The following is a 16,885-nucleotide window of genomic DNA, read 5'->3' as shown; positions in this document are numbered from 1 at the left end:
GGCCTTTTATCATTTGAAATACTCCACACTAGTGAGAATTAATTGCTGGCAGAGTGGCTCAAGTGGTAGAGCGCCAGCCTAGCAAGCATGAGGCTGAGTTCAGGCCCCAGTATTGCCAAAAAAAAAAAAGAAAGAAAAAAACCCACAAAGGCTAAAATTAAAAATACTTATGATATCAGGTGCTGACAAGTTAGAAAACAACTGGATCTCTCATCCATTGCCCATTGCTGATGGGAATGTAAAATAGCACAGCCATTCTGGAAAAAGGATTTGGCACTTTATTATATAGAAAAATATACAATGCAGAAATCTAACAAAGTATATATTTAAAGAAATGAAAGTCTTTAAGTTTACATAAAAGCCTCAACATAAATATTCATATCAACTTTATTTGTGATAGCCCCATATTGGAAACAACACAGACACCCTCTAGGTGAATGAATAAACTGTGGTACATCCATAGTATGAAATGATACTTAGTAATACAAAGTAACTATTGATTCATATAACAACTTGAGGTCATTATGCTGATTGAAAAAAATACACTCTTGAGAGGTTATCTATTGAATGATTCTGTTTATAAAACATTCTCAAAATAGAAAAATTAGGGTGATGGAGGGCAGATCAGTGAGTGGTACCAGAAGTTAGTGTTGGGGGAGTGTAGGTCTACGAATACCGTAAGCAAATTTCTTAAGAGTGATGGAATAGTTCCATATTCTAATTGTAGTGATACCTACATTAATCTATTGTATATGATAGAATTCTATAGAATGATATGTTCCAGATGAATTAATGTCTTTATTTTTAAGGTCCTAAAAAGAAAAGAAATTTACATCATCATTCACTTTTTTGTTTTCATTGACTCTGGTAGTCGGGTTTCTGTCACAGTGACAAAATACCTTAGATAATCAACTTAAAAGGAGAAAAGGTTTACTTTAGCTCACAATTTCAGAGGGTTCAGTCCATGATCAGGTGGCAGTGTTTGGGGCCTATAGTGAGGCAATACATCATGTTAGAGGTGTGTGGCGGCACAAAGCCCTGTACCTCATGGCAACGGGGAAATAGAAAAGGGTCAGGGTCCCAATATCCCTTTCAAGGACATGACTGCAGTGACCCAAGACTCTTTCACCAGGCCCCACCTTCTAAATAACCCACTCTCCAATAGCACCAAGCTGAAGACCAAGCCTTTACCACATGGGCCTTTGAGGGGACATTTCAGATCCACACTACAGAAGACTCTTAATGTTTGAACTTCTCATACTATAAACTATCCATGGTGTGGAATATGTTTCATACAAAACATTTTTCTTACTGAAGAATGTGACAGAGCCAGGCATGTTAGCTCACACCTGTAATTCCCGTAATTGAGAGGCTGATGCAGGAGGACAGTGAGTTTGAGACGTGCCTGAACTACATAGCATCTTCCAGGCCAGCCTGCGTTACATAGCAAGATCCTGTCTCCAAAATAAATAAATGTGGCAGAAATAAGGGTATGAGGTGTACTTATTTGACAAGGTAATTTTATTCCTTTTCTTTAAAGGAGTGAAGAGTCAAATAAAGAAGTAAATTCCAACAAAGGTGACCTTTATTCGTACTTTATTCTTGTTTTTAAATTTCACAATTATCTTTTCAAGGAAGTTTCTGGGGGAAAAAAACCTTTTATCTAAATTTCTACAGTTCACTCAACTGTGCCCCCCTTTTTTTCTTCTGCCAAATCCAAGGTTGAGCTCACATGGCTCGTGCCATCCCCACTTTGGCCCAAATCTGTGGGCCTCTCCACAGGCTGTTGCCAAAAACTGGGGCGTAACACATGTGAAAGCAAAGCCAGCAGTGCTATCCCTGGTCTTACAGCAGGGAGCCAGTCCCCGAGTATTCCCACCAAGTGTGCTCCCCTTTTAACTATCTTGTCATTTAAGAGGTTACCCACAGTTTTCCAAATTCTATTTTAGCTGCTGATTTTCTCTTACATTAAATGATGTTACATGTTAAATGATTTACATTTACATTATTAAATGATTTACATTAAATGATGTTACATGTTAAATGATTTACATTTAACAAAATTTGCTTTCATTTAAATTACATAATAAATACAAGTGCTTAAAATTAATTTCTTTCCTAGGATAAGACCTATGCAAAGAGATTGTCTCAATAATAGAATTCTCTATTCTTATCAGTACTGGTAAGATACAAAATAATTCTTATCAATACTAAAATATTAGCCTCCATCAACAGTGTAAGATTATCATGTGGCTGACAATACCAGTATACACCAACATTTTCAGTATTTCTTTCATTTGTGGATATGTCAAGTCTACATTTCTTAGTTCTACAGGTTGAGCAGGGCCATGTCATTAGTTCTGCCAATGGACAGTGACCAAAAGCAACACGTGTTACTTCCAAGTCAAAGCATTTAAAAGTCAACACATGATTCACCAAACTGTCTTTCCTGGAGCAAAGCCAGCACTATGATGTAATGCAGAATTGAGTAGAGGGAGCAGTTGGACTGTGACATAGTTAAACAAACGTTATTCTGACCCTATGGGTGGTTCTGAACTAGAGTAAACCGTCAGAGGTGTCCCAAGTTTAGGCAGGGGGCTGGAACCTTGTATAACCATTAATTACCAGTTGTTGCATAAAGACTACCCCCAAGGTGGGTGTAATCTGTGTGAAGCTTACATTTTGAAAGTTATCACCCAACAACATGTCCAATAGCTGAGGAATCAAGTCTTTGGTCCTGACAAAGAATCTGAGTAGATCAGTGTTCAATACAATTAATAATCATGAAAAAGCATGTTATCTATAAGAAGATCAGACGTTCACCATCACCACCACCAATCATCAAAAACATTTATTGACAACTTTACTATGGACCAGGCACTTGTCCTAAGTGTTTTGAAATTATTAACTCATGTAATTCTCAAAATAACCCTATAACCTAAAAATGCTTTGTCCTCAAAAGTTAGAATCAACATAGATGTTTTTCTGCAACACACCTCAATGCCAGAAATGCTTTACTAATGACCATTCAGTAATTTCCATTGTAAATCTCTATTCAGAATGATGAGCAGTTCCATTTGGTTACAGTCATTGCCCAGAATAGTTATTCTTTTTATACATTGTGCCTTATAAATCATGGGTGGTATTATGATGTATAATTGCAGATATACAATGTAATGTATATGTTAATTGAGGCTACATCACAAGTGGTGTTGGTTGTCATAATTAAGAATTCATATTCCCATAAGTGGTCAGCAAACACCTAATTAAAAGGCCACGTTCCACAGGAATCAGAATTTTGCTAATTAGTATGATGAATAATTGCAAGGGTTTTTATTTTATTTTTGAGTTAGTAGCTATTAATGTGGGAGAATTTCATTGTGATAATTCAATACATGTATGCAGTGTACTTTGAACAAGTTCATCCTTTCCATTATATTTACATTTCTACCCCTTCCTCCCTTAGCAGGGGGGTTTTGTTGGTGAAGCTAGTGTTGTTCAAAGTATGGGAATTGGATAATATACTTTAGACTTTCTACCTTTGCAGAATAGAGTATAAAAATCTAGCAAGCACCATAACCTTTATTTTTTATGAATGGCAACCAAGGTTTGGTCCCTAAAATATCCATTATTTAGCTATTGATTAAGTAGACTCTGGTTGCCTGAAGTCTGCCTCAAAATATCGCTCTATCTATAGCAATAAACCTGCCTTGAGTGTTATAGTCATATGTGATAGTCGATCTTCAAGTTGTCCCTCAGTGACTGTATTGGTTTTTTGTTGCTACCTAGAAAATTAACTAGGTGCTGGTGGCCAATGTAATCCTAGGTACTCAGGAGGCAGAGATAAGGAGGATCACAATTATAGGCCAGTCCAGGCACATAGTTTATGAGACCTTACCTCAAAGATACCCAACGCAAAAAAAGGGCTCGCAGAATAGCTCAAGTTGTAGAGCACCTGCCTAGCAAGCGTGAGGCCCTGAGTTCAAACCCCAGAACCACCACCACCAAAAGAAAAAAGAGGTTTATTTATCTTGTGGCTCTGGATGCTAGGAAAAAAAAAAAAAAAAAAAAAAAAACATGTCGCCAGCATCTGATGAGGGCCTTTTTACTGCATCATTACATGGCAGAAGGCATCACATGGCATGTCAGAGGAAATTTTCCAGAGTTAGTTCACTTTTATAACAAAACCACTTCCATATGACCTATTAATTGATTATTCTATTACTCCATTAATCCTTGAGTGTATTAATTCATTAATGAGGACAGAGCCCTCAAACACCACCCAAAGGTTATACCTCTCAAGTGTGCCATATTGGGACCAAGTTTCCAACACATGAACACAATAACCTAATATCAATAACCCTTAGTGTACATCCCTTTGTGCAGTCCTTTTTCAGATCAAATAGAGCTGATCTATGTAACCAATAAGATATTTTAAAATAAATAAATGTGACTTCTAAGGTTAAGCCTTAAAGACATTGCAGACTTCACCTTGTTCTCTTTATTATCTGTTCTGGAGGAATACAGCTACATGTTGTAAAGCTGTTAAAGTAGCCTTATGAAGCAATCACATGGGAAAAACTAAGGTTGCCTGCTCATAGTCAAGACGAAGTTGCTAGCCATGTGATTGAATGATCTTGGAAGCAGATTCTTAAGCCATAGCCACAGCTCTGGTCAACCTCTTAACTAATGAGAGATTATCAACCAAAACTACCCAGCAAATCTGTTCTCAAATCTCTGACCTAAACTGTGAAATAACAAATTCTTACTGTTGTTTCACATCGCTAAATTTTGGGATAATTTGTTATGCAGCAATAGATAACTATTACATCATAGTACTTCAAAGGTTAGAGAGCTGGAGTTTAATTCAATAGAAGAGATATTAACTGTTGTATATATGCCTCCATGGTAATAGCTATTTATTTTTAAGATGTTTTGTATAGCCAGGAACCAGTGGCTTATACCTGTAATCCTAGCTACTTGGGAGGCTGAGATTGGGAGGATCACAACTTAAGGCTAAGCCAGAGTAAATACTTTGCAAGACCCCATCTCCAAAATAACCAGAGCAAAATAGACTGGAGGTGTGGCTCAAGTGGTAGAGGGCCCAGCTTTGCAAGCACAAAGCCCTAAATTCAAACCCTAATCCCAGTCCAAAAAAAAAAGAAGCATTGTATAGTTGAGTGTGGTAACACATACCTACAACTCCAACACCCAACAGACTGAAGCAGTCTTAAAAGTTCAAGACCAGCCTGGACTACATAGCAAAACCTTATCTAAAAAAACCCAATAGTCATTTTTGGACAGAATTTAGTCTGAGGCCTACTGTCATTGTAACATACCTTCCCCCTTCAACTTACCTCAAATAGTTAGTGACTATTTTTATCTGTCAAAATAACTAAATAGTTGTGCTTGACCGAATTATCTTAGATCATTTTTAAAGAGATTCCTATTGACTTTTCTGTCTATAAAAGCTTGATTCTATCCACTTCTTTTTATCACCATCTTTGATATAATCATCTTTGATATAATCATCTCTCACCTGGACTTAAAATAAACTTCAAATTAATTTACTTGTTACCTATTGCCCCTCTTTGGTCTCATTAAAACCATTAGACTGGTCCTTTAAAAACACATATCTATTTATGCAATTCTACCACCCATTCCCATTTGAAATATTTCAGTGCCTAGAAAAGGTCATGTGGTAAAATTATAAGGTGAAGACATAACATGGCCTACGAAAACTCTACTACTTACCAGGCTTTCCAGCCTTGAGGTTTACTCTTCTCCATCCTGTTCTCTGTGATCCTACTTCACACTAGCCTTCTTCCTATTCCCACTGACAACAAAGGAGTTTTTGTTTGTCCTGAGAGAGGGTATCTATGTTGCCCAAACTGGTCTCAAACTCTTGGACTTATGCAATCTTTCTGCTTCAGCCATTTGAGTAACTAGGACTAAAGGTCTTGCCACTATGACCAGCCAACCACAGAGGATTCCTATGTGGTATTTCCTTGGCCTTCAAATCTCTTCCTTTTCTTCCACGTGTACTTTATGGCTCGCCATCCTTCATACATAGTGCATATATCAGCTCTTCATCCATACTTTCCCTAATCTGCCTGTTTGACTCCCATGGCATCATACATCCCTCCTTTGTGCACCAGACACATTGCAATTTTAAATTTATTTGTGTGACTCATTAATATTCATGTTTGCTTCTAGATAAACCCTACAATCCATAAGAGCAGGTACCATATCTGATATAATACATTCATGTATGCCCTGGACCCTATCACAGTGATGAGAATATTTGATTAAAAAAGATTAACTGATTGATTGATTAATGAGATCAGATGGCTATTATATTACTTCAGAGTCTCACTGCTGAGGTTCAAATTCTGACAGTCCCTAACTATGTAATATTAGGAACAATTTTTGTTGTGTTTTGTTTTTTTGAGATAAGTTATCATTATGTACTCTACACTGGCCCCAAACTCATGATCCTTATACCTCAGCTTCCCAAGTGTTGGGATTACAGACATATGCCATCATACTAAGCTTTAGGAACAATTTTAGCACATTGTTCCTTAGCTTTGTTCTCTGTAAATTGAAAATAATACCTTACAGAATTTTGAAAATACTTAACAACAATATAAAATGAGGTATTAAAGCAATTTCTAACACAGTAAGTATGGTCTGTGGCAGCTACAAATATTATTATTAATATACTTAGTCATTTTGTCATGTTAGTTCCTAGGCCATAACCACTAGTTCCTTGAATAAGTTCATTCTTTCTTTGTAGATACTGATTTCAGTTGCTGTTGTCAAAGACACAAATTGAGGTAGGAGCTTATAAGTCTTTTGGGGGCTCTTCCATTTTGAATTAGTTGTAGGGATACTGAGCTGGCGTTTATTTGATAATTTACTATTTATATAAGATGTTCAAGGGAGCAAGGTTTGTATTTAAGTAGAACCACAGAGATTTCTATACCTGCTTTTCAGTAATGCATCAAAAATAGTTGAGTCTACCATCTCTCTGTGAGGTTTTTTGGTTTTGTTTTTGTTTTGTTTTGTTTGCATTGGTTAGTTATTTTGGGGGCTCCCTCATTAATCCTGATTTGAACCTCAAATAATGTTCATATATTAACATCATATAAAATGCTATTAATCCCTTTGAGCTATAGACTACACACTCAGGCATGATTTTAAAATACCAAAGCTGTAGGTTCCTAATTATTGGACAGTGTAAATGTTCTTCAGGTTCTAGTGCAAGAGTAGCAATGATTGGACCTTCTATACCTGACAATCCTTCTTAGAGAAGTTGTAGGTGCTGGCATTTTATTATATTCAGGGTTCCTACCTATAGGCAGGTCCATTGTAAACTGCTATTGATTTAGGCAATAGGTCATAGACTGAAGGGTTGTTTTTGGTTGTATTACTGATGCTATAGCAAGAAAAACACTTTGTACTTTCCAGAGAAACTGAGATTACCTAGTCTTGCAACTTAGGTCATTTCAGTCTGGGTGAAAGAAAAAAGATCTCTTTTCAACTCTTTGCCAGTTCCTCCTGGCTCTTTGAGAAGAAGATACCTGTGAAAGAAAATAGATCAAAGTTACATGGGACTAAGGGAAGATCAGATAGCTATACTTTGTAGTCTGTTGAAAACAGAACTACCTTTACAGGAAAAGAGCTCATGTGTTATAGCTATAAGGGAATAAGAAAAGGTACTAACCTAAAAATCCAACCACCATCTTTCTACCATTTTGTCAGACTTTACAATTTTACCATTAGAAATTTATTTTAAATGATGATTTGAAAGATTTAAAAAAGATAATTCCTTTAAGTAGTTACATGTTTAAAAAAGTAAATTCTCTATCAAATCCTTTTCTTGAAAGTGAATTCTGGAAGCATAGAGACAAAGAGGTAACCTTAGCTCCTGAAAGTTCTGATGTTCATTGTTAAAGGTGCTGTAGACAGGAAAGATTGGAGGAGCACAGATTACATTTGAAGAGAGGCTAGAGAGAACACGCTAGCCATAGAAAAGAGTGATTTCAATGTGCAATGAGCATGAAGAAAAAAGGGGAAAAAAAGAATTTTTTTTCCTGGTCTGAGGATCTATAATAGAAAAATAGAATGTGATATGATAAAATATAATAAAAGGGACACTCAGATAAAATTGGAGAGTCAATTCCTCATCAGGCTGAGAACATGAAGAAAGTGAAAGCAACTTCACTTTCTTAAATATACAAGTGATTAGTTTTTTTCTGACCATAATGTTACCAATCAGCTGGCTAGGGTCCTTTTTGCTCTACCTGTATGGAAATTGCTAATAAGCAAGAAGTAACTTTTCTAATGTTGGCAGTCCTGAGCCCTTGGGTGCCAAAGGCTTATGGACTCAGCTGACAGACTCAGAGGTTTATAGCTTCAAGTCTTGAAAACTGGACGCTTATGGCTCTTGGTGCTTAGGTCAGGGCTTCTTGCTCTGGGCTTTGATTGCCAGTGTCCTGGCATTCAGCAAGTACAGTATTCCTTGGTTCTTTACAGCAACTAGCAGTAGTAGCGGTCAGCACCAGCTAGTGTTATAGCTCCCATGTCCTGGGTGTCAGGATCCTCAGTTCCTAACAATGGCTAGTGCCACAGCTCTGGGAAGTGGGAACCATTGGCCCTTAGTACTTGTCAGCTCGTTGGAACACTTCCAGTAGCAAGGGCCTGCAGTCCCTCATTGTTACAGGTTTCTACCCACTACCATCTTAACTGTCCACCTGGCTTTTACCTTTTCTATACTTCTATCATCCTTCTTTATCTCTGCCACATCTGCTCTGACATTTCTATCCCTAGGGACTCTCTGGAACTCTTCAGTTACCTTTTCACTGGTACTCCTGCTGCTATTGCTGTCACAAAGGCAGGGGCCACTACCGCTTCTGCTACCTATTTACTGTCACTACCACCATCTCCTTTATGTGTAATTAGCTCAGCCCTGATAAAGATCAGAAGTAGGAATGAAAAGACTATTCCAAGGGAAGAAGGCCTTTATCAGTCTCTTGTTTTGTGATTAGTGTTCTTATTTTAAAGAAAACATTGCCAAAAAGAAGAGAAAAGAAAAAGAAAATATTGCCTAGGGCTGACATTGTGGCTTAAGTGGTAGAGTACCTGCCTGCCAAGAGTGAGACCCTGAGTTCAAACCCCAGTACAGCAGAAAGAAAGGAAGGAAAGAAGGGAGGGAGGAAGGAAGGAAGGAAGGAAGGAAGGAACGAAGGAAGGAAGGAAGGAACGAAGGAAGGAAGGAAGGCAGGAAGGAAAGAAGGAAGGAAGGAAAGAAAGAAAGAAAAAAAAGAAACAAAGAATGTGAAGAATAAAAGTAAAGAACCCTCTTTCTCTGGTCTTTAGTATCCCATTTCTTCCTGCAGAAGCCATCACGAGTGTTAGTGTCCAGACATACCAGACATTTCTGCTTAACTTTTTAGGGTCCTGAAAAAAAGAAATTCCTGTTCCCAAAGTCTAACCCTGATTCTAACAGACTGCCTTTTCAAGGGAATTTTAGCAATGCATTTCCTGGTGGTTCTGATATTGTGTTCCAACATAATTTTAAGTCCATTTTCCTTCCCTCTTTAAAAAAGCTATAGTAGGATTATTTAAGCCTAGTTAGATGGTGGCTTTATTTTATTAGAGGAACTTATTTATTTACATGTATGTGATTGGATTTATTCCTGAAATTTTATATTATTTACTACTTTTTTCCTCTTTTTTTTTTGCCTTTTATGAACTTAATCAGGTTGCTTTCTTTCTTGTCTTAGTAGTTTAGAAATTACACATTTTATTTTATTCTGCTCATTGATGTTTACATTTTAACTCGCATTTCACATGTATTTTCTCTTAATGCCTAGACTTAAGTAGCATCTGCTTCCCGTTCCTGATTAATTTCACTTCCTTCTACTCCTTTTCTCCTACTACTGTCCTGTATCACTTCAGGTAATAATCTGGAATTTTATTTCAGATTTAGATTTTATTTAGATTTGCCTCCATGTGTTCCAGTGGTTTTCTGTTTGTTTTTATTTTTATTTTTCACACAATTTCCATGGCCACCACCCTAGAGCAAACCATCACTATCTCTTCCTGGACCATCCCTGTGCCTGTTTTTCCTGCTTCCATTTGTACCCACTCTATTCCTTTATCATATTCTCTATTTGCTATACAGAAGCAAGAGTGATTGCTTTTTGAAATGCAAATCAAATCGTATCATCACTTAAAACTCTCTTGTGACATCTCATCACATTTAAAACAAAATTCTAAATCTTTACCATGACCTGCCTATAAAACTTTGCCTGACCTCTCCTCTGTGCATCCATCTCCAACCTCAATTATCTCAGTGCTCACTTCACGTTAGCCACTGAGACTTCCTCGTGTTCTCATCTCAGCATACAATCCAGTTTCAGGGTCTTTACACTTCATCTTCACTCTGCCTGAAATATTCTTCCCCAGATGACATGGTCACATACTTATTTCATGTCTCTTTTCAGATGTCACATCCTCAGAGAGACTTTCTCTGACCATCCTATGGAAAATAGCACCCTCTGAACCCACTTTATACTACATGAGTATAGCCTTAGCTTACACTACTTTATTTTTCATGCTACTTGTCATTATCAGACATATATAATCTATTTATTTGTTTCTTATCTATTTTCCTTATCAGATTGAAAACTCCATAAAAGTAGGGACTATGTTTAATTCACCATTTTATTCTCAGTACTTAAAACCATGTTTGACATCTGGAAGGTACTTTGCTTGTATTATCTGAATCATGAATGAATGAATGAATATAAAGCTCCAAAGCAACTCACAATTTTATTCAAGGCTCTCTCTCTCTCTCTCTCTCTCTCTCTCTCTCTCTGGTGGTCATGGGATTGAACTCAGGGCCTCTTGTCTAACAGGAAGGCACTCAAACACTTGGGTCACTCTACCAACTCTATTTTAAGTATTAACCAGATTCTGCCAGTCTTCATCTTTTGTGCTTCATAGATACCTTAAAATTTCTGGTCTGTGAATAAGGTATATTCTTATCTTTAAGTAAAGTCATAAGATTTGCTTGTTTTTAATTTTTTTCTGATGATTTTTTTCTGGAGTGATGAACAGTTTGTTGAGCTCCCTTCATCATCTTGATCTGAACTTATGAGTATATTTAAATCATTGATCAGGATCACTTTTAGCACATTAAACTTTAGGGCCCAGAAATTCTCTAACTTCTTCATATTACAGTTTTTAAAATGAGACTTGGAGAAGTAGTTTAGTTTACTCTAAACCCTCTTTCTATACTAACACAAATTCTTTGCAACTGCACAGTATTATGAAGGCTCTCTTGTAAGGCATTGAGGAAACCCAACAGTTGTCAGGGAGAAAGCTTGAAAATGGCAGACTGGATCTGGGAAGTAATCTTAGCTGTAAGAATTGTCCCCAAAGAGAGTAGCAGCAATTTAAATCAGAGGGCCTAGCAAATTCAGGATGATGTCATGATCCAAGAGGCTTAATCAAATAGGTGAACTATAGCAATGAAAATTTCCAATGTAGGGCAGGGGAAATAATTTTGGTTCTGGGTACCATACAACAAGGAATTAGTGATTCAAGAGACAAGGCTTGAGCCCTGATGAGAATCTGTCAAGAGTTACTCAGTTTAATAGTAATCAATTCAGGAACTGAAGAACCTATCTATGTCCCTTTATTCATTCTTAATTTCTTTGTCAAACTTCCCTAGAGACATGATATTTCTGCTCATGCTGGAATAAATGCCTCTCCTGCATATTCCCATGGTTCTTCACTTTGTTTGTTTTGATAAAAGCTATGTCATATTAAAAATTGTTTCTTATGGTCTGTTCCAGATGTCCATCTATTGCCTAAAATGTAGTGGCTTAAAAACAAGCTAATTAATATTTTTCATGTTCTTGTAAATTGGTCTCCCTTACAGTCTCTCACATGGGTGCAATCAAATGTCTGCTAGTGCTGGGTAGCCAAGAATTCTTAATTTGTCTGCCTGATGCCTCCAGGGAACAGCTGGGTGTTTCTAGGAATGTCTTTCTCCTGTGACTTCTCCATATGGATAGCTTGGATCTTTTCATGTATGATGGACTCAATGTGGTTAGATTTCTGAGACAGTGTTCTGTCTAGCATTCCAATATGAAACATAGAAACTGCAAAGCTTCTTACAGTAAGTCCCAGGACATCAGTTCTGCTAAATTCTACAGGTTAGATTCTGTTGGTCTGACCAGATTTTTTTAATGGGAAGGGAATTTAGAGTCCATCTTCTTTGTTTTAGTATTGGGGTTTGGACACAGGGCCTTGTGCTTGCCAGATAGGTACTCTACCACTTGAGTTACCACGCTCCCAGCCCTTTTTGCTTTTAGTTATTTTTTGAATAGGGTCTCATGGTTATACCTGGACCAGCCCTTCCTTCCTTTCCTTTATTTTCCTTTTCTTCCCTTTCTCTCCCCTTCCTTCCTTTTTTCCTTCTTTCCTTCCTCCCTCCTTCCCTCTCCCTTTTTCTCCCTCACTTCCTCCCTCCTTTCTTCTTCCTTCTTTTCTTGGTATTGGGATTTAAACTCAGGACTTTGCCCTTGCTAGGCAGGCACTCTACCAATTGAGTCATGCCCCCAGCCCCAAGTCTAGCTTTTTATTGATTGAGACAGGAGTCTCATAAACTTTTTGGCATGGTTGGTCAGTTACCTCCATCCTCCCTATCTCTACTTTCCAAGTAGCTGGAATTATGAGTGTAAGCCACTGCACCTGTTTTAGAATCCAATTCTTAATAGTATGATCAGCGTACACTAAAAATCAGAAAAAACAATAGGAATAGTCTTTAGAGATCATCTACCACAAGCATAAATTATGTGTTAAAATTAGATTCCATTTTATATTTCAGCATCAATTATACTTTCAGCAAATGCTTTTAATTAAGTTGTCATATCTATTGAATAAAATCATAAGCATAAATAGGAAAATTTATAATAGTCTAGAAACTAAGAACTCATATCAGTTTATAAGATATCATCTAATCTGCAGACCTATAGTTATGTCTTTGACTACAGTGAGAATTGAATCAGGAACCACATCAGGGCAAAGGTGGAATTGAACCTTCAAGCTCCATACTTGCTTGGCTATAAGGATTATGTGGGGCAATTTTAATTTTCTCCTATTCCCTAGAGTTTCTGTTTTGGTGAATCTAGGGAAACCCTATAAAGTCTATGAGGGTAGGAATTCTATCCATCTTTACTAATATATTTTCAGCATCTACCACAGTGGCTACTATATTGAAAGTACAACACAAAAATTCATTAACTACATGAACATGCAGGACTACAAAACTGCCAACGACTTGAACAGGGGAAGATCCAATTCTGTATAGCGTAAAGCATATGCAATTTTGGGGATTCTCTTTTAAATAATTTTAAATTCAAAATTTAAAAATTGGGTAAAGACTGGAGGCATGGCTCATATAATAGAGCACCTGCCTAGCAAGCATGAAGCCCTATGTTCAAATCCCAGTACGTACTAAATAAATAAATAAAAATAAAATTTGGGTAAGAGGGGCTGGAGTATAGCTCAGTGGTAAAGCACTTGCCAAAAAAAGGTAGGGGCAAAGAAATAAAATTTTACTTAAAAATAAGAAATAATTTTAAATAATATTTCCACAAACACAACAGAATCAAGAAAAATAAAATTATGTTTTTATTAGTTAATTACCTGGCACAATCCTATAGTATTTATCCTTGTGCATTTCTTTTCTTTCTCATTTTACATTCTTGATGATTGGAAGACTAATCTACACACTATTTTCTAGTTGAGTATAGTTCAAGTTAGGTTCCCCCAATGTCACACATATAGCTATGTATGCAGAGAATTTAACTGTAAAGATTAAAAAGAGTTTGAAAACTGGGTGCCTCTGGGGAAAGGACACTGGGACTAGAAGATAGGATATGAAAGGGAGAGGGAATTTTCCCTTCATTGTCTACATTCTTGTCACTTTTGAGGCTTTTATTATTATTTTTGTTGCTTGCTTTCTTTACTGTATACAGGTATTATTTATTCACATTATGAAAGAAAAGAAAATAATAATTAGGTTATCTTTTAACATCCCAAAGAATGCAGAACTATTATAACCATGCAGCCAACTCTTTGTACATTCTCCTGTTGTTTTTCTATAAACTAGAAAAGATGCTCTCCTGATCTGTTATAGGCTCAACTGTTTTCTCAGTTTATTGTCCTGCTTTTAAAACAGCATCATTTGTTTTATTTATTGGGAAGTGCTTCTTTCTGCCACATTTTCTAAGAGTTTAAATATTATTAAGTATTATTATTAAGTATTATTTCTTTTTAAAATATATGTTAGCATTCACCAATGAAACCATTTGAAAGTAGACCTTTCTTTGTGGGGAAATTTTTTAATTAAAAACTTCTAATTTTGCCAGGCACTGGTGGTTTACGCCTGTAATCCTAGCTACTCAGGAGGCAGAGATCAGGAGGATGGTGGTTTGAAACCAGCCTGGGCAAATAGTTCAAGAGACCCTATCTCGAAAAACCCTTCAAAAAAAAAAAAAAATAGGGCTGGTGGAATGACTCAAAGTGAGGGCCCTAAGTTCAAGCCCCAGTACCGCAACAACAACAACAAAAAACTTCTAATTTTTTTAAATTAAAGGTCTATTTAAGTAGTCTGTTTCATTTTTTGCCAGCTTAGTATGTTATATTTTTCAAAGAATTTGTGCACCTCATCTTTTTGCATAAAGATATTAATATTCCCTTATTATTCACTTAATGTCTTTAGAATCTGTGCTGTATACCCTCCTTTATTCCTGACAATGATAACTTGTGTTTCTCTCTGTCTAGCTAGGGAGTTTATCACTATTGTTAACCTTTTCAAAGAATGATTTTTGACTTTGTTAACTTTTTGTTTTTCTTGATCACATTACATTATTATTTTCCTTTCCATTTATTTTGAGTTTATTTTGCTTTTCTTTTTTTTAGCTTCTTAATATAAAGACTTAAGTTGCTGTTTCTAATATATGCATTTAGAATTATAACTTTTTCCTAAACACACTTTTAGTTGAATCCTCTAAAATGTTCTTCTTTAAGAAGATAGTAAAGATTTATTAGGAAAGCAAAAGTAAACCTCAAGATATGAGTTGGGCATTTGAATGAGAGTAGACCTCCTAAACAAAGAGAGTACACCTTAAGGGGTAAGGTAGGCAGTTGGATAAGGGCCAAATGCCTGGAGGCTGTTGGGACTTGGGCTTTTATCCTGTAGTGTGGGATTACAAAATGGCATGAAACTGAGGGCCCTCCTGTTGTTGCCCTCCCCAAATGGTTTGGCCACTGAGCAGATGCTGCCTGGATGTGGGAAGGCATACACCTGTGTCTTTCATCCTCTGCCCTTCCTGTCTGATCCTCTCTCTGTCCCATTGATATTCCTTGCCCTTCCTGATTTAACCTTCATATGGGAAGTGAGCTCCATAAGGAGAACATAAGGTCATTATCTTAATCATTGGCCCAGGGTGTAAGCCATCTGGAGGTTTTAGAATGGAGTCTTGTAGCCAGGGGCATTTCCCACTCCTGCTCATGCTTACCTATACACCTCCTCAAGAGCTCAGAATCCTGAAATCTTTCAGAGGTATGGGGGCAATACCAATCTGTCTGCTTCCTGCTGATAGGAGCTACAGAGTCTTGTTCTCTGTCAGAACACAAGAGAATTGATTAGGCTCAGGCAGAGATGACTGCTGAGAACATGCTCTTCCACTGTTGGACCAACAGGACTATAGTTGTCATGAAATAAAGCAGCTATCACATCTATGGGCAAGAAGGTGTTCTGCAGCCCCTCATCACAGAAGTTTACCCAGGAGTCCACCTGTTTAAAGAATTGAAGGTGACCTGAAGTCCATTTTTAAATTTAATCCTGCCTGTCCTATAGGGGGAGTCTCAAAACATTGCTCAGGTTGTATTGTTAGGAGTTGTGCTTCCTCTAGCAGATATGAATTATGGTAACAAAATTTCACCAGTGTTTTGGGGTGTTCCAGATGTTCCTTAGTCCTTAACTACAGTGTCTAAGATTAAGACAGTGCCCAGGTACAGCAAAAAAACCTTATAAAATTAGAAGATAGTAAAGAGTGATTTATTAGGAAACCAAAAGTACACCTCAAGGGGTGAGTTGAGCAGTTGGATAAAGGTCAAATGCCCCATAAAGTTTGATATGTATATTTTCATTATATTCAGCTTGAAATATTTCCTAACTTTCATTATCATTTCTTTTTTGTTACTTTTTTATTTGTTGACACACCAGTTAGTATAATGTTAATTTCAAATATTTGAAAATAAAATTATTTTAATTTTGATCAAAGAACATACTTTAGAAGACTACAGTCTTTGAAAATTAAAATGAAAACTTTTTTGACTCAACCAACATATTGAGCATACCATATATACATGAAAAGAATGAATATTCTAAAAATAAAAGTACCAAATTCCATCATCCAAACATAACTGCTTGCAGTATTTGTGCATAGTGACTGTTAGGAAAAAGGCCGCTCACAAAGAAAGTCTCACATCCAAGAGCAAAGTTTAATGGCAGGTTCGAACTGCCAGGCTGGCTGGGGAAAGATGGCGCAGCCCAGACTCTGGGCGAGACATGGCTTTTATAGAAGGGGGAGGTTAGGGAAGTTAGCATATGCAAGGTAGTCTCTGGTAGGGGTGGGGCTGTCTTACCGCATGGGAATTTCTGTTAAGGCAGGGCTGTCCTTGGAAGTTTCTCAAGTGAGGTCTGAGGATAAAATGGCCACAGATTTATAAATGGCGACATTATTGTTCTATCATTCCCCCATTTTTTCTTTAATAATGATGAGGGTAGGGGCTTAGG

General features: G+C 36.9%; 1 long non-coding RNA gene and 1 other non-coding gene across 2 annotated transcripts in view; both read right to left on the bottom strand.

Annotated features, from left to right (window-relative positions):
* Positions 1-407: 407 nt before the first annotated feature.
* The window catches only part of LOC141424175 (uncharacterized), a 57,347-nt gene continuing 40,869 nt past the window's right edge, over positions 408-16,885 (bottom strand). Inside the window, exon 3 of the long non-coding RNA XR_012449122.1 lies at positions 408-7,583. This is a non-coding gene — a long non-coding RNA (uncharacterized lncRNA). The remainder of the gene's footprint in view (positions 7,584-16,885) is intronic.
* LOC141424568 (small nucleolar RNA U89) lies at positions 1,709-1,952 on the bottom strand. The gene has a single exon (XR_012449466.1). It is a non-coding gene; the product is annotated as a small nucleolar RNA U89 (small nucleolar RNA).

The sequence above is a fragment of the Castor canadensis genome, chromosome 6 (assembly GCF_047511655.1).
Source record: "Castor canadensis chromosome 6, mCasCan1.hap1v2, whole genome shotgun sequence".
Classification (NCBI taxonomy): Eukaryota; Metazoa; Chordata; class Mammalia; order Rodentia; family Castoridae; genus Castor; species Castor canadensis.
This window is presented reverse-complemented; position numbering and strand designations above follow the sequence as displayed.